Genomic DNA, 19,323 nt, shown 5'->3' with positions numbered 1-19,323 from the left:
CATGTGGAAAAGATGTCAAGACAAGCAAATGGGAAAATCAAAGTAAATTCTATTTCCTTCTAGAATCCTTCTGAGAAAGGAGGACTCCCCAGAGTGAATTGGAAGCATTATGCCAGGCTATGAGAATGTCAACAGTACAGGCAGTAACTAATATACAAGAAAGGATTAATGCAAGATACAAGTATTCAGTGACAGAAACTGGGTAGTATAAAGAATGGATGAGATGAGGGGGCAATCATCCACGCAGATTTAACAGTAAAAATGGAATAGGATTGCTATACAAGCAGTATTGTCTGGCTAGGAGAGTACAGAAGGACTCACCCACAGCCAAGAAAAGTGGGAAGTGTAGAAACCCTGTGAACGTTTAAGTGCTTACACAAAATTTGGCTGAACAAATGTATATTCTATAAAGGTAGCACTGGTTATTGTCAGACAGGCTGAGGGAAGGATGAGAGGAAAGCAAATGGTGTTTGTTAGTGCTGTGGTAAAAATAATGCAGGGACGATTCATATGTTTTAGATACACAAAGATGTTCTGGACATCTGGAGGGAGAGTAGGCAGTTCTTCAGTAATTATTTCCAAAAGCTAGCAAAACCACAAAAGCAGTAAAACACCACGATCCAAGGCACTCAGGACAGTAGATTCAACATTTTTAATATCCAGTAAAACGATAAGAACAATAGTATCACAACAGCACAGTTTAGCGTGCTTTCACCCAGTATAATACCAGGCATCTTCAGAACAAAGAAGCAGCCCCATACAATCCATTTAAATAATGTAACACACCCAATCAAATCAAAGAGTCAATTAACTATGCATTTGCAAATTAATTAAAATAAATTAACCCTATAAAACCTTACTAGATATATAAACTACAATAAATTACAAGACTTATATCAACTCACAAAATAAAGTAATGTAGTTATTGCTTTGCATGTTGAGGATTGTACAACATTTAGCCATTTACCTATTTATTTATTTAAATTTTAAATAAGTAGGACGGAATATTGTATAAAGTGTTTTCGTACAATAATTTTAAGAAATGTATTTTAGGATTTAATATTTCATATCATAGTTAGGGGACCAGGTGCAATTTTAACATGAATTATTTATTTTGTAAGTTGATACAAGTCTTGTAATTTATTGTACTTTATATATCTAGTAAGGTTTTATAGGCTTAATTTATTTTAATTAATTTGCAAATGCTTTTGTGAGTTCATTTATAGTACTTGAGTGGTGAATTTTGTCAAATGCCTTGGCCAGGTCAAAGTAGACAGTATGGACTGTTTTACCCTCATCCATGGCCCTAGTGACTTTCTCAAAGAAGGCCACCATATTTAGCTGGCATGACTTGCCCTTGACAAAGCCGAATTGGGTTGGGTCCAGTGTTTGGAGATTTCTTATGTCATTATTTATCAGGTCCATGATTATTCTTTCCATGGCCTTACATATAAGACTAGCCAAACTTATGGGTCTGTAGTTTCCTGGGTCAGTAGATGATCCCCCTTTATGCAGAAGGATGACTACTGCTGTCCTCCACTGTACTGGGACAAAGCTGGTCTGAAGGATGGGGCTAAATAGAGATCCTAATGGGCCTGATAGGACCTGATTCAAGCTGTATAAGAGGCAGCCTGGTAAATCATCAAGCATCACTGAAGCCATGTTTTTATTTTTATAGAGCGCAGTGGCAAGCTGTTCATTGGTTATAATTGGTGGGGGAGTGGTGGAGGGTATTTCTTGGGGGAGAATTAGAGGTGATGGTGAGGTGAAATTTGAGCTGAATTTATCAGCCAGCAGTTTTGCTATATCTTCTGGCTGAGTATAGGTGATGCCATTAACAAATAATTCCGCATGTTGTTGGGTGTTGCCCTTAAGACAGCAGACATCACTGAAAAATTCCTTATGGCTAGTCTTTGCTTTGGAGGCTATTTTTGTCTCAAAGTCTGTTTTCAGAGGCTTGACTAGTTCCCTGAGGCACTTGCAATCTGTTCTGCACATTTTCTCTGTTCTCAACTGGAGTTTCTTTCTTTTTTTGTGCAACCAGGGGTCCACCAGGATGTCTTGTTTTTGCAGTTTGACCTGGGCTTATTTTGGTCTGGTACTGCCATTTCTATGCCATTGTTTATATGGTCGTTCAGAGCTTTTGTGTATGCTTCTTCATAGGGTTCTTTGGTTTCTGGGTTTGGGGGAGCTTGGAAATGAGCTATGCTTTCACTTCAAAGGAGATAGTTTGCCTTAGAAAAGTTCTAAAAGTTTTGGGGATTAGGTGTGGGATCTGCTTTTACCTTTATTTCAAGGAAGAGAGGATATCACTGGGAGGGGGGGATGCAGTGCTCTCCCACATTTGTGAATACCAAATTTAGTTTATTTGTACCCCTAGTGGGAGTGCAGACTAGCTGCTCTAGGGCATTTCAGCTTACAAAATCAAGAAATCTTTGGGACTGCATGTTAACGGTCTTGTATGCCCCCCAGTTAATGGAGGGGTAGTTAAAATTACGTATGTGTATGGTACTGGACTGGATGGTGAGTGATTCAAGTAACTTCAGGTATGATGTATGGGTTTCCTGATTCATGGTGGGGGACCTGTAGCTAGCAAGAATATGCTAATGGATTTTTCCCATGGTTAGTTGGATGTGTAATAGGTCAAGCAAGTCATATTATTTGACGAGCCTTGAGGTGTACTTATCCTTTATGTAGATAGATACACCTCCTCCTTTTGCTCTTTCATGTTCAGTGGAGATGGAACGTATGAAAGGTGTTCTAGCCATGCACTGCTGGAGTGCTTTCTGTGGCTTTGAACCATGTTTCAGTAACTGCACAGATACTGGCATTCTCCAGGGTAAAAAGAGCTTCTAGCAAGTGTAGTTTCTTGTTGATATTCCTAACATTGAGAAGTAACACCTTTAGCTTGTCTTGAGTGGCTTTTCCTATGTTGGAATGTCTGTATGCTTGGCAATGCTTAAAAAAGGCACTATTGGATGAATAATCTTTTCTCCAATATCTGAAAGCCTAGTGGTAACATCTGAAGACCATCACTGGCAAATCAGCATGGCCTGTCAACTGTGTCCTCCCAGGCTGACAAGTATTGGACCCCTTTAGAATGACATTAGTAACTAAGCCACTTGTTAATGTCGATCATTTTCTGTTGGTATTGTGTCATTATCCTTGGAGGTGGTAGAATTTTGCTCATTGCTAGACTCATACCTGCCTGTGGCACATATTCTGAGACCTCAATTATGTCTCTCCTCATATAGTCCAAGGGGGTACATCTCAGATCATTTTTTCCCACATGGACTATGACTTAGACATGCTGGTACTTGGGAGTAAGCAACCTATGTGCTTGTGTGATCTGGTGGAATGGCCCCTGACAGGCAAATAATTGTAACCGTCTCCTTATCCAGCCTGGTAAGAGACATTAGCGTGTTGTACAATGGAGTTTCCTATGAACAAAATATTGGGCTGTGGGGTGTTTTGCCTTATGGGCTTGGTAGCTAAGACACAATGAGATGTGGTTTTATGTGTTGTGATGGGAATTGTCTTGTTTGTGTGCATTCTGAGTTTCTGAGGACTGCCCCTGAGAACCCTTTGCGGTTCGGGTAAGTTACATGTGAGCCCCTCCACATATGTGGGTCGGGTCTATATTAGAACATCGAAGTTTCAAAACTTTGAATGTTCTAATATCGACCCCTATTCAGCAAAAGCTGAAAACATCAAACATACAAAACAGCGAATTTTTTCCTAGGGAAGAACTTTTGCTGTTCCAAAACACATACACACAACACCGGCACACCAAACAAACAGCAATCCACACACATACACCTAAAATCTTACACCTAACCCGACACTAAACTATACACACACCACTAACTATCCGCTTACCTCAACCCAAACCCTAACCCTAAGGTCCGTCACTATCGCACACTCACCTCACCCGCACCCTAACCCTAACTCACCTACCCCACCCTAACCCTCACATCCACACAATCGCACAGTTACCTGACCCGCGCCCTAACCCTAACTCACCTAACCCGCCCTAACCCTCACATCCACACAATCGCACACATACCTAACCCGCGCCCTAACCCTAACTCACCTAACCCGCCCTAACCCTCACGTCCACACAATCGCACACATAGCTAACCAGCACCCTAACCCTAACTAACCTAACCCACACTCAATCGCACACTTACCTGAACCTGACCCGTAACTTTCCACCACAGCACTGAAAATACCGAAGCAACAGAAACGGACAACCAAATTCTTTCCTTTGGAAAGAATTTGGTTTTCTGTTGCTTCAATATTTTCAGATTTCACCGAATAGGGGTCAATGTTAGAACATTCGAAGTTTTGAAACTTCAATGTTCTAATATAGACCCATGTGGGTCTATGTGTCTGGTCCTTTGTGGGTGTGGTGTGTGGTGTGTGTGAGTCACTGACAACCTCTTTCTTGCTTTTTGTGTCTGTATGTGAGAGTCAAAGTATAACTACATCTCTCATACATACTGTATTTATCTGCTCAAGAATTAAGTGGTTGTCAGTGTACATAAGGAAACTGCTACATTGCCTCAGGAATCCCATGTCCACCAAGCTAGATGCAGGGATAGCAGAAAGTGCCTATCCATGGTTGCAGGTCCTAATATGTAGTTTTCAAGGGACAGGAGTGGAGAGTGTTTGTTACCGGGTGAGGGATGGGTGCTTACTTGGTGTAATCTATGGCTAACTTATCTAGCGATGCTGTCCAGTGCCCAAACCAGATGCTCTAGGAGAGGTGATAGTCCTGGGTGTAATAATATAATGTAGACCTAAATGATCCTAACTAAATGCATAAGTGCTGCTCACCTCACAAACTGGTTGCCCTGTGAGTAGAGTGGGACTAAAGTAAGGTTCTGAGGTAGTTTTTACAAGCAAAGTTCAATTTCTGGTGATTGTATATATACAATGCACCACTACTCGACACTGAGCAAAGAGCAGCTTCGTGCAGATGTGAAGCTTATATACAAGCACAAAAAAGCAGGTTTTACACCAACTATTCTCTAAGGCCAATCAGGTAAGTACAGAATAAGCATTCCACCAGCAGTTCCCAGCTCAGACAGGTGAAATCAGTCCAGTCTTAACACAAGAGTGCAGACTTTGACACTCAATGTAAAATGACTGGTTTGGATCCCCGAGAGAAGGGGGCAGAGGAGTAACTGATAATCTGTAAATAGCAAAAGGAGGAATGCTCACCATAAGGAAAGATTTAAAATGTTTTATAATCCCTGCTACAGTATGAGGAAAATTATCAACATGAACCAGAAGACTGATGTTTTATTTGGGTTTTGTTGGCGTAAAAGAGAATTAGTTCCCTCTATGGTGTGATAGTGATGTTAGAATGCAATTTGTGTTATCATGCCTGTTGTATTTTCTACTTGTATTATATGAGCATTTGTTTTCAGTTATTTAATAATAAGCTTTTAAATAAAAATTAAATGCATAGTTAAGTAAAACAGATTTTATACCTTCTGGTAGTGAATGTTATGAGAAACAGTTGCAGACAAAATGCAGTTAGCATTTATAGACTGCAGTGGTGTGTAGGAATAAACACTACAAGACTGTAGTCTATGAGGGATGTGATTGATGAAGAAAAGTACAGTCTTGGACAAAGGGGAATATTACATTTTTATATGAAATATAGCACATATATTGAGTGGTTATAAGATACATAAATGACGGAGCTGAGAAACAGCAGAAGGAAAGAAATGGAATTTTAACACATGCTAGTAAGTTACAAAAGAGTTTACATGACAGTTGAGGGTACAAATGATGAAAGTGTAAACATGTTTTGTCGCATAATTCTTTATGTAAGACTAAGAATGCGACCAAATTATATATAATTACAAAGAATGGCAGGTGTAAAAAAGGCTGCGAGTTTATATGGTCAAATATTTTAACTGATGATTTTTGTGATAGATACAGCATGGAAGAGGGCAAACCGTGTGGACTAGAAAGATAAGAATGGGATGGGTATTGATAATAAAAATGTTGGTGGAGGGCAGTGTAATTATAGATGGTTAGAAAATACAGTTGTATGGGAATAAAACTGAGGTGGAAACAAATCTGAAAACTGAAGGAATGCAGTAGTTGGCAGCATAGGTTGAAAGGGTTAAGAAGTTATATTTAATAAGTATAAACCTATGGTAAAGCTGGAAAGAAAAAATAGTGCCACCGCAAATGATAAAGAATGGAAGAAACTGAGGAAATATGATATGAATGCAGATATTTATTTATTTATTTGTTTGTTTGTTTGTTGTTGACAGGGTTAGTACTACAAGGGTAGTAGCCTCTTTTTAGGGGAGACCAAAGGTGGTATTGATACTACTAGGGGAAGTTTGGCCAGGGAATCAAGGAACTTCTCCTACTTTGTTTTGAATTTACTCTTTTTGAAAGGGCCATGGGATCTTTTACATCCACCTGAGCTGCCACAAACTCAAGCAGATGGGACCTCAGTTTAATGTCTCATCCAAAGGACAACACAATCATAAATGCAGCACTCCCCGTATGCTTCACTGCAGTGTCAGCAATCAGTCTACCTGGGGTGGGAATACAGCCCAAAGCCTTCTGCACCAAAGATGTGTGCCACAGCTAATATTGGTTTATGATGAAATACATTTACTAAAACTCAGATGAAAGTCAGCAGCAGGCAGTAAACTGATGCTTTACTTTCCTCTTTGGAATGGCAATCATGAACATTTTAAACAATTGCACCTCAAAAATAATACAATATACAGCAAAAAATATGTCATTTGGCTGCCCTCTGATAGCAACTGCACCAATGATCATTCATGAGAAAATGTAAGCACAGTATTGTAAGATCAGAACCCTATCCTCCTTTAGCTAGTAGTTGCAATGCAAAACATGCCATCGAGTCTTACAAAAAGAGCAAGACTTTATTATTAAATATACAGCCACATCATGTGATTGCAAAAGACCATTAAAAAGGCATAAATATGCTTTATACATTAGACAGTACCCCACCCCATCGTAACTGACTCTGATAGCTATATTATATTTTAATGTTATAGCATTACGGTGATATAACATTATATTTTTATAGTGGATGATCCCTAATATTTTATCTGCTATCATACATATACATATACAAATAACACAGCTGATAGAGCAAGGTGATGATCCCGATTACTATATTCTGAATTATTTCCAATTTATGGAAGATATCAGGCAACATTAAAAAAATGCTGCCGCAATTTAAAACCTGTAGATCTGTCATTGCCTCAAAATGTATTCAACACTTACCTCAGGTTTTTCAGTTCCTATTACTTTTCATATCAACAGAAGTTTTGAGAACAGTTTGTTCCTTTGTTATGGACTGAAGATGCAATCATTCCACTGGACAGAGGAGTTAATTTCAGTTCTGTTTTCATTTCTCAGCATGCTAACCACTTATTAAGTGACTTCACAAGGAGAATGGTACTGACTCATCTTTGCTCATGCTGTCTGAAATGGTAAGGAGCAGTGTAAATGAGGACTTTGGAGAGGTGCACTTTTGTTTTTTGTTTTTTTTTTCACAAATGTCCAAAGCTTGTCACATACTTAGATACTTTGCACTTTAGTTATGTTGGCTCTAGCTTAAATTAATATCAACTTTCAAGATAAAAAGAAGAAAATAAAATGGTATAACTCTTCGTCAGATGCACCTTGTTAAGAAAGGCATTACCCTATCTTTTGGTCTGGTTTACTGTTGAATGCTCGATGCTCAGAAGGTCAAGTCAAGTGTTCACCAAAATCTTTCCCCAAAAGTTGGCATGCCGAATACCAGAAAGCCCGAAAACTTAAGAGAATTTTAAACACCAATCCTAAGACACCTAAAAAAACCTGGGAAAGGGATATAATTGTATTATTTTTATCAATGGATGAAGTAACTATTTCTTAATACCACACCTAACTTCTTTGGTATCTGTGTTATATGTTTATGAACTACACATTTGCTTAACATGTGTGCTTCAAGTAAGTATGTTTACTTATGATGGTGTGCTGTTTTGCTGTGATATAATTACTGTCAATATTACTTTATGTTAAGACATTGTTATTGCCTGCTTGGCTCAGATTGCAGCTGTCATGGGTGAAAACAGTGCTTAAACCAATCCACTTATTAGGTTAATTAAAAAAAATACTAAGTAAGGAGATGATGCAAAGGCAAAGCATAGTAATTTACAAATATCATAAAGAGTAGTGGACCAAAGATTTACAGTCACATGCTCGACTCTTGGAAGGTCGAGTTGAGCTGTGCGAACCCTGCATTCCCTGTCAGAATGCTGAATAGTGACGTTACTGATTGTCTGAGCTTGCCCCCCTTATAGACTCATGTTAGCACTTGATAAGGGGTCTGGAGTGGTAGGGAATTTTGGAATATGAAACAGTTTTTGGTGGGTGTTAAGGACAAATAAGTGAAGATAATGACATTTCAGCTCGCAGACCAGGTCTTGATTTGATCTGAAGTAAAATAATAAAGCTGGATAAAAAGTAGGTTCAAGCACAAAAACAATTCTTCTTCTTATTTCAGCTGCTCCTGTTAGGGGTTGCCACAGTGGATCATCTGTTTACATTTCTTCCTGTCCTCTGCATCTTGCTCTGTCACACCAACCACCTGCATGCCCTCTCTCACCACATCCATAAACCTTATCTTAGGCCTTCCTCTTTTCCTGTTACCTGGCAGCTTCATCCTTAGCATCTTTTTCCCAATATACTCTGCATCTCTCCTCAGCACATGTCCATACCAAAATAATCTTGCCTCTCTGGCTTTGTTTCCAAACCTTCCAACCTGGGCTGACCCGCTAATATACTTTTTCCTAATCCTGTCCACCCTTGTCACACCCAATGCAAATCTTAACATCTTTAACTCTGCCACGTCCAGCTCTGACTCCTGCCTTTTTGTCAATGCCACTGTCTCCAACCCATATAACATAGCTGGTCTCACTACCCTCTTGTAGACCTTCCCTTTCACTCTTACAGGTACTCGTCTGTCACAAATCACTCCTGACACTCTTCTCCACCCACTCCATCCTGCCTGTACTCTCTTCTTCACCTCTCTTCCACACTCACGTTACTCTGAACTATTGACCCCAAGTATTTAAACTCATCCACCTTAGCCACCTCTACTCCTTGCATCCTCACCATTCCTCTATCCTCCCTCTCATTCACACACATATATTCTGTCTTAGTCCTGCTGGCCTTCATTCCTCTTCTCTCTAGAGCATATCTCCATCTCTCCAGGGTCTCCTCCACCTGTTCCCTACTCTCACTACAGATCACAATGTCATCTGCAAACATCATAGTCCACGGTGACTCCTGTCTGATCTCGTCTGTCAACCTGTCCATCACCATTGCAAATAATAAAGGGCTCAGAGCTGATCCTTTATGTAACCCCACCTCCACCTTAAATGCAACCGTCACTCCCACCGCAGACCTCACCACTGTCACACTACCCTCATACATATCCTGTACCACTCTTACATACTTTTCTGACATTCCTGACTTCCTCATACAATACCACAACTCCTCTCTAGACACCCTGTCATATGCTTTCTCTAAGTCTACAAAAACACAATGCAACTCCTTCTGACCTTCTCTGTACTTCTCCATCAACACTCTCAGAGCAAAAATCACATCTGTAGTGCTTTTTCCCGGCATGAAACAATACTGCTGATCACTAATCATGACTTCCCTTCTTAACCTTGCTTCCACTACTCTTTCCCATAACTTTATGCTGTGACTGATCAATTTAATCCCTCTGTAGTTACTACAGCTCTGCACATCACCCTTATTCTTAAAAATTGGTACCAAAACATTTTTTCTCCATTCCTCAGGCATCCTCTCACTTTCCAAGATTTCATTAAACAATCTGGTTAAAAACTCCACTGCCATTTCACCTAAACACCTCCATGCTTCCACAGGTATGTCATCTGGGCCAACAGCCTTTCCATTCTTCATTCTCTTCATAGCTATCCTTACTTCCACCTTGCTAATCCATTGTACTTCATGATTCACTATCCCTACATCATCCAACCTTCTCTCCCTCTCATTCTCTTCATTCATCAACCCCTCAAAGTACTCTTTCCATCTCCTCAACACACTCTCCTCACTTGTGAGTATGTTTCCCTCATTGTCCTTTATCACCTTTACCTGCTGCACATCTTTCTTAGCTCAGTCTCTCTGTCTAGCCAATCGGTATAGGTCCTTTTCTCCCTCCTTAGTGTGCAACCTTTCATACAAGTCTTCATATGCCTTATCCTTAGCCTTTGCCACCTCTCTCTTTGCCATGCACCTCATCTCCTTATACTCCTGTCTACTTTCTTCATCTCTCTGACAATCCCACTTCTTCTTTGCCAACCTCTTTCTCTGTATACTCTCCTGTACTTCCTCATTCCACCACCATGTCTCCTTGTCATCCTTCCTCTGTCCAGATGTGATACCAAGCACCTTTCTAGCCGTCTCCCTTACTAGCTCTGCTGTAGTTACCCAGCTATTTGGTAACTCTTCACTGTCACCCAGTGCCTGCCTTAACTCATCCTGAACTCCACCTCACAATTACCCTTTTTCAAATTCCACCATTTGATCCTTGGTGCTGCCCTCACACTCCTCCTCCTCCTCTTCTTGATCACCAACATCATCCTACAAACCACCATCCTATGCTGCCTAACAACACTTTCTCCGGTCACCAAGAAAGCAAAACAAGGGGGATGGAAGGAGAGGACAGCTACTGTAATGTTGATCTATTAGAATAGCTACTGTTATTGTAAACTTACTTACATAACTATAATATATTAAACATTAAATCATTGTTGCAATTGCCAAAACTATTTGGGTAGATCACCACAGCATAGGAACATATAGGGAAGGAGAAGGAATCCAAGACTCCATGAGACCCCTGGAGAATGACCCTAGCAAAGCTTGCTCAGGACATGGAAAAGGAATCCAGATTGTAATCCTGTATAAAAGTATGTACAGTGGAACTAGCTGCTGCCTCTAGAATACTTCTAGAGTATACCAATTTCCATAAAGCCTTAGAATAAACCAAAACCCTAGTAGAATAGAGTCTAACCCTGACTGAAGTGACTTGTTATGGTGAGAATGACAAGAAGAAAAAGAGACAACCGTCTGGAAATTGTCTACATTGATACTAGTTGTCTTTTTTCTTAACTTCATAAGAGACAAATAGCTATCAGCTTTCGTGAAGGATTTTGTTCTGCATAATTAATACCCGATCTGCATGTGGACATCTAGTGTGTACAGAATCTTTCTCTCTTGTCTTTAGGTTCTGGAAAGATACAAGGAGATTAATAGATTGATTTAAAGTAAACTCTGAAACCATTTTAGGCATAAAATAATGATTTGTTCTCAAAGAAACCCTGCTGTTCTGGACGATGAGGTAGGCTTGACTCACCATAAGAGCATGTAACTCAGATACTCTTCTTGTAGAAGTCAAAGCAATGAGTAACACCAATTTCTAAGTCAAGAACCTCAGATCTGCTTGATGAGTTGGTTTAGATGGAAGAACTGTTAGTTTTTCAAGTACAAAGATCCTGTGAAAGAGCCTTCTGTTTTCTAGGTGGATGGATATGTAAAACCCCATTCAAAAACTGCTTGACTTGACAAGTAGAAAGGAAGATCTAAATGCAGACAAGCAGAAATGGCTGAAAGATAAATCTTGACAAATAAGTAAGAAAGTCGAGAGGATAATAATACATACAAATAATCCAATGGAATCTAGGCCTTAAAATAGTCCTGTTTCTTAGAAAGGCACCAACTAGAAAATCTCTACTACTTACACATATAAGATCTTGTAGTAGCAGAGATTTTCTAGTTGGTGCTTTTCTAAGAATCAGGACTAGAAAATCTCTACTACTTACACATGTAAGATTTTCTAGTAGTAGTTTAGCCTTTAGTACTTGCCTCATTTCCTTAGAAAAAAAGGTATCTAAAGATATCAAAACTCTATTATCCATGCAGTCAGTTCAAGTTTTTTCACCCTGGGGTGTATCAAACATCATCTTTCTCCTGTGAGTAATGCTAGCCTGTCAGGAAGCGTGTAGTAATTGCCCTTAGCTGATTTCAAAATAAGGGAAAAACACTGTTGTCTGGGCCAACAGGAAGTCATCACCACTATCTTTGGAGAGTCCTTCTGGATCTTTAGAAGAACTCTCTGTATAAGTCAAAAGGATGGAAAAGTATGCAGGAATATTCTTGTCCATGGGAATGAAAAGGCATCTGTTTTGGCTTGTTTGCAAGGAATCATGGAGCAGAATTTCTTTATTTGCCTGTTTTGAAAGGAGGCAGATATATCTATTTGAGGGTTGCCTCACAGATGGATCAGTTCCCCAAAGACCCCCAGGGGAATTTCTATTCATGCATGTCTGTCCTGGTCTTGCTATAATATTTTGCTCTGATGGAATATCTGTGGCCTAAAGAGTCAAATTATGCTAATTTGCTACTTCCCCGACCTTCATGGCATGTACCTGGTACTCCTTGTTTGTTTGTATATCACTTTAATATGGTGTTGTCTATGACAATTTAAAAAGGACCAGGGGATTAGATGTTATTTAAGGCTTTCAAAGCATGGATTACTGCTAGGAGAGACAAACAGACATTCTGACTTTTCAGCGTGTCCTTTCCGGGAGGCTTTCGTTTTCCTTTTTGAGCCTCCTTGCCATAGTTTTTAAAATCTTGTTTTTAGCACCTTGCTGCTTAAACTGATTTTTGAAAAAGGGTCCCGATTTAGAAAGAAAGCTTCTATTAAACTTAGAAAAGTAAGGTTGGAAACTTGGCATCACTCCTTAAATCAATTCATAAATTCATGAAATCTTTTATATATACCTTAAACTAAAAAGGGTTCAAATAGAGCATGCTTATTTAGGGGATAATTTAAAATCTCAGCTTTTTTATGCTCTGGCAAGTAATGAGAATGTAGCCAAGTAGATCTTCTCATTACTGACTAAGTAGCAGTAGCTCTGGAAACAGCAGCAGCAGAATTACGAGAGCACTTTAAAGAGTGTTTGGTTACATGAGCAGCAGATACAAGTAAAGAATGCAATGACGTTTTTTACCTTTGAAGAGGGGAGGTTAGCAGTTAACTTTCTTATGTTCTAAAAAGAAGCCAGTAAAAAGTGTAACACGTGAGCCTGGCAGTTCAAAATACTGCAAGTTAAAGTAGGAGAAGAATGCTCTTTCTTTCCAAGTCTATCAGAGGTTTTCCTTTTAGCATTAACAATCTGTCTGCCAGTTGAGGTTTTATGTAAGGAAATCACTGCATGGTTTGCTATAGGAATAGAAAGCAGATATTTATGAGTCGGAAGTATTTTGTACAACTTGTCAGATTTTTTAGGAGCAGGATGTTGACTATCAAGCATGCAAGAAGACATTAAGAAAACATCTTCTAAAGCTGAAAAAACAAGAGACACAGCTACATGCCATGGCATATCCAACAGCAGTAAATCAGAATAATTTTACTCGGAAATATGTATTTCATTCTGTTCTCTTTGGAAGAAAAACTCCTTCATTCATCTAAGATCTTAGAAAAATAGAGCTCTTCTGGAGGAAAATCTGAAGTAACACTTTCTTCAGAATCAGAATCTTCATCTTAAGAAGAAGTCACATAGAAAAACATACACCCCCTCCATTCCCTGTTCTTCTGATTGACAATCAGTTCCCGAATGTGAGGAAAATCTTTTTTTCTATTTTAAGTAAGCAAAGACACAGAATTTGAACTATTAAAAGCAGAAATTAATTCCTTAGCAAGTACCAGCAAATCTTACTTGTCCATGGTAATAGAACCAAGAAATGTAACACTTTTTTTTTTCCTGTGAGACTTCCTAGAAGAAGACTAACTCATGGGGCACTATCCTGGAAATCAGGAATCCTAACTCAGTTTTGCAGTAAGCCTTCATCCTCTTCTTCCCCTGAGACCAACAACAGTGATTCTCTATTGCCCAGTGAGGATAACCCTACAGTCACAGAGGACATGTCTAAACTCTGGTCCTCAGTTGATTCACAAGGAGCTACACCTGAGGGAACTGAGAGACATCAATGAGTGGTCCCAGGAACCAAATCTGGCCAAAGCACAATCACCCAATGGTGGCTGAAGCAGTGAGTGAGCAGGCCTGACACCAAAAGACTCACTGGACATTGTCTTCTTGTGAACAAAGGAAGGAAGAACTGAACAGACATGTAACTGCTCAATGATCTAACCAAAAAAGAAGCCTTAAAGGCAGGTAGCCGAGCCTATGAGAGTTTTTAAACATCCTGATTGAAAAAATAGTGATTCTGAGGTAAAACTTTTAATGACAGTCCCCAAAAACACAATAATCCATCAAAACACATCAATTCTACTTATGTAAATGCATAGAAAATATATATAAAAAAAAAGATTATCCAAAGTTTTCTCACAGAGGCATGTATTTTGTAAAGATCCACTACAAGTCCTGATGTTTAATTTTCCAGTCGTAAAATAATTAAATTCACAATAAAAACACAGGTTTTCCTCAGAAAAAATTCTTGAAGATTTTCTCCAGAAGGGTACTTAGCAACCCAGACTTACCAAAGCTTGCTAGCCAACTATCAATTCCATCAAGCCCACAGATTGGTCAAAACTTTTTCTATATTACAAGATAGATTGTTAGAAATTATCTCTTTTTCTACTCTTCTCTACTAAAAACTGACATTAAATTTCAAATACAGATACCAGCAAATTTAATTTTCACTGTCAAAGGCATTAAGTCATTTTAACTTCTAAGAGGAAGAAAAATCTACCTTCAGCAAACCTCAGCAAGTAACTGCATGTGTCTGGATTTAAGAGTGCTGCATGCAGTCACCGAGGAAGAGGTAGAAGATGAGCTTATAGTATTGGTAACTGTAAATCACTTTGTTTTTGTGTTTTCCAAAAAAGAGGACATCTGTCAATAGGGGAGTGCTAAGTTTGATTCTTTATTACATATCAACACAATAAATCCTTAACAAACGTGGATTAAGTTATTTACAATCACTCCTATTAAATTAATTTCACTTTCTTTCATTGCAAGAACTGTACATCAAAAGAACATAGGACATTTAAAATTTTACTTATCACATAATTCTACTTGAGCAATTTGTAGACTTGACCTTACTAAGTTTTTATTACATTAACAACCTATTTTATAAGCTCAGTTCAAAAACTTTTAAAATGTTCATGTCTTTTTTTCATATTCAGCCAAATAAGTTTATGCTTCACATACTATGAGGTAGCTACCAGTGCAAATTTTATTAATTATCCATTTTGTAAATATTTAGCCAAATGTTCTCTAAAACTAATTAAGCTAACAGATTATTGCTGGTCATTATTGTTTACAGCTGTGGTATAGATAAGAATGTTCTACACTGTGAGATGCTAAATATCAAGTTGGAATTTTTAAGTCATTCAGGATGGAATTTTTTAGACTATACTGTTTTTTTTTTACAAATGTTTCTATGGATACAGTCATAGCTAAATATCAGGGCAGGAATTTTTAAGTCATGCAGGATGGAATTTTTTAGACTATACTGTGTTTTTTACAAATGTTTCTATGGATACAGTCATAGCTGGTTAATGTTTAACACTGTACTTAACTTTAACCCTTTACTTCTAGATATACTCTCTTCTCAAGTCAGGAGTAGTAGGGTTAGGCCCATGGGGGTCAGGAAGAGTCAATTACAGTTTCAATCAACAAAATTCTCTCTTCAGCCACATGCTATTTTATTCAAACCATTCTATATACTTGGACATTTTACACAATATGTTTAAAATCACAGTTTTTGTTATATAAAGACACTATGCTACTTTCTTCAGCTTAGTTTAAATTATGAGCCTGATCGTAGACTGCTGGAATCTTAAGAGTGTTCAGAATCCAAATAAAACTCTTTTTACATTTGTTTTTTATAGTGGTGGAGTGGTGCAGTGGTTAGCATTATCACCTCACAGCAAGAGATTCTCCGGTTTGATTCTCAGCTGGGATGCCATTTGTGTGGAATTTGCATGTCCTCCCTACATTTGCGTGGGTTTCCTCTGGGTACTCCAGTTTCCTCCCATATTCCAAAGACATGCATTTGGAACATTTTTGACGGGCCTCCACTGAAAATGGACTCTGTCGCTGTTGGAATTTCCCAGTAAACAAATGTTAAATAAATAAAAAGTTCAAGGCAAATATTGTTTTTATTCAAGAAACACATGTGCAATGCAGTCAATAGACCACCTTTCAAAAGAAATGGACAAAACATTTAGAATTAGCTGTAATTGGCACAAAAACCGGGGGCTGTAATTCAAGTCTAAAATTCTTTCACAAGTACCATAAAAGATTTTGGGTATAACTCAATGGGCAGATGGTGCTATGGTCAGGATCAAAACAAGTTTCATAACTATACCACTACCTCTCTTAAGCTTATATATATCCTATGTTAAGCAGCTTGACTCTGTAGTGCAAATATTTAATTTTATCACGAAGTTTAAGGATCATCTGATAATTTTGAAAGGGGATTGGAATTCTGTAATTGATCCCTCTAAAGACAGATCATATACTTCCCAGTTTAGAGACTTAAACGTATTACAAGCCATTTTAGACTTACAAAGAATAATATTTCAGATTCAATAAGATTTTCTCCTACTCATAAGAACACATTCACGTATGATTCATCTTATTTCAAATCCTGGTTAATTGTGTTTTTATTTACTATCAAATAATTTACTTTGATATATCACTGATTTTAAAAAACAGAACCTCATTCAATATTGGGTCGCTCTAAAGTTCAATTACATTTAAGTTTGATTTTACCATCTCTAAATCACCCCCCAACTACTGGACATGGAATCTCTTACTTTTACAAATCCAAGAATGAGTGAAATAAATAAACAACACGTTCTTCGTGTTTCACTGTTGCAGTCATCACATTTGGGTTATCCCTGCCAGGGTAGCCCTCAGCCAGCCCAAATACCAGAGACTTAGTATTTCTGTGTCCGTTGCTGTCACTCCAGGACTCACGTCAGGTTGTCAGTAGTTTAAAGTAAGGCAGCCAATGCCATTACATCAGTCTTTCTTGCTATGGAGCCAGAAGCAGTTCGGAACAGTGCCGATCGGCCGTTACCTGAGTTTTCGTCTACCAAATTGAAGTTGAAGTCTTCTAAAGCTACGTACCCTGTTGGGGATCTTTTTTCTTGCACTAACTGATGTCAGAAAAAGTTAATAATTGTCTCACCTGTGGAAAGCAAATACCACACTGAGACTTCCATTCTTACTGTGTCACTTGTTTAGGTCCAGGCCACAACTTCCCTCTTTGTTGCTTCTGTGCTTTGTTTAACACCAGAACTATCCATCGTCAGGCCGTTATTGCAGCCAGATATTTTCACTTACAGTCCTTGAAATCCGATATGGCCTTGGTAAGCCATCTGACAGCAGATCTTCCCAAAAAAACGTAAAGATAAAGACAGAGACAGACTGCACAAGTCCAAACCTACAGACGACGCTTCCATTAAGCTAGTCATAAGTTCTCCAGTCCTCAGTGAGGTGCATTCACAGCCCCTGATGCCCGCTTCTGTGGATTCGCAAGCCACTACCAAGACCCTTTTGGAGTCCAGTATGCCACAAAACTCTTCTTCGACTAAGGATCCTGCGGTCGTCTCTACCTTGGATGGGTCCAGAGCCACTGGGCAGGCACCAGCTTCTGAGTAAGTCCTTTGCACTACTGATTCTTGACACAAATCAACGTCTTCTTTCGTGACTACTTTCTAAGGCCAAGAGTATGAACCACACCCAACAAACCAATGACCCACTCTCAAGCACCTGCTTTCTTGCCTCAGTCTCAAATGCTTAAAATGGTAGAAGACCTTATCATGCTGATCAGGGGAAGCCAAGCTACCCCCTCCAAAAGGAAAAGAGATCTATCCCCTGTAGTTCTGTCTGAACAAGAGTCAGATGAATCTGTTGCATCTGAATATGAAGACATGCAACTTTTCTCTTCTTATGAGTACTCTGATGCAGAGGATTCAATTCCTTCAGCCTCTCCCACAGAGGATTTTTCCTTAGGGGAAACCCTGCATACTTTAAGGGAGCATTTCCACTGGGAGAGTCAAGACTACCCTCAATCAAAAAAGAGACTCTGGGAATTCATAGATCTTCCACAGCACAGAACCTTGGCCATCCCCCCAGTCCTGGATGTTGCGGAGGATGTTTTGTTGGAATCTAGCTTGACTCCTGACACCCTCCCTCCTGCACCCAGAAAACCAGACAGGTACTACAGAGTCCCTGACTCACGCAAATTTCTCTTTAAGAATCCTACTGCTGACCCTGAGGTAATTTCTCAAGGGTCTAAAGGAATTAAAGCAACCTCTGCTAAGAATCCCACCTCCTCAGATAGAGATTCCCGTGCACTGGACAGATGGGGTAAAAAAGTATACACCTCAGCTACTCTTGCTATCAGAGCACTACATTGTCAGTTTCATATGCTAAAATTTCAGCAACATACCCTGGAACTCCTTAAACAAAAGATGTCTTCCTTTCCTGCTTGGGCAAAATCTAAAGAATTATAAGAGTTAATGCATTCTGCAAGTCAAGTAACTAAACACACCTGGCACTGTGGTTTTGATGCCCTAGAAGCTTCTTGCAGGGCAGCAGTCACTGGTTCTGTCATTAGAAGGCATGCATGGCTTAAGGAACAGCCCTTGCCAGACTATGTCAAATCGAAATTGTTGGATGCCCCCTTGAACAAAAATGACTTATTTGGCATTAAGGCAGAAGAGGTCCTAAAAGAGATGGAAGAAAAATCAAAATCTATGCAAACAGTTCAGGACTATTTGCAGGTCCAGCCACCTAGGTTCAGCAGGCATTGTCCCACTAAACACTGGTCCTTTCCTGCTTCCAGTAAACCAGTCCAGCCTAGACCCCAGGGAACCAGACCCCCCCCTCCCCAGACAGCAGCCACAGGGAATGCAGAGAGCTAAGCAGTGGACTACTTCCACTTCAAAACCAGGAAGTTCTAAGCCACCCCCTTATGGTAAGAACTCACAATGACTCACCTCCCCCACCACCTCCCTCTGCCCACCTTCACTTACCCCTAGGAGGAAAGCTCTCCTTTCATGCAAGCACCTGGGCCACCATTACCAACGACCACTGGGTTCTGAACATAGTGTCTCAGAGATACAGATTTTCCTTTCACACCCTTCCAACCCCAAAAGGGTTCCCAGATCTACCACCAAACCAGTGGACAGAGGCTCAAAAGCAAATCCTTTCCCTGCTCTCTATGAGGGCAGTAGAGCACATTCCTGCAGAA

This window comes from Protopterus annectens, chromosome 2.part2, assembly GCF_019279795.1.
Source record: "Protopterus annectens isolate FY-2018-M chromosome 2.part2, PAN1.0, whole genome shotgun sequence".
NCBI classification, from domain to species: domain Eukaryota; kingdom Metazoa; phylum Chordata; order Ceratodontiformes; family Protopteridae; genus Protopterus; species Protopterus annectens.
Note: the sequence above shows the minus strand (reverse complement) of the source record.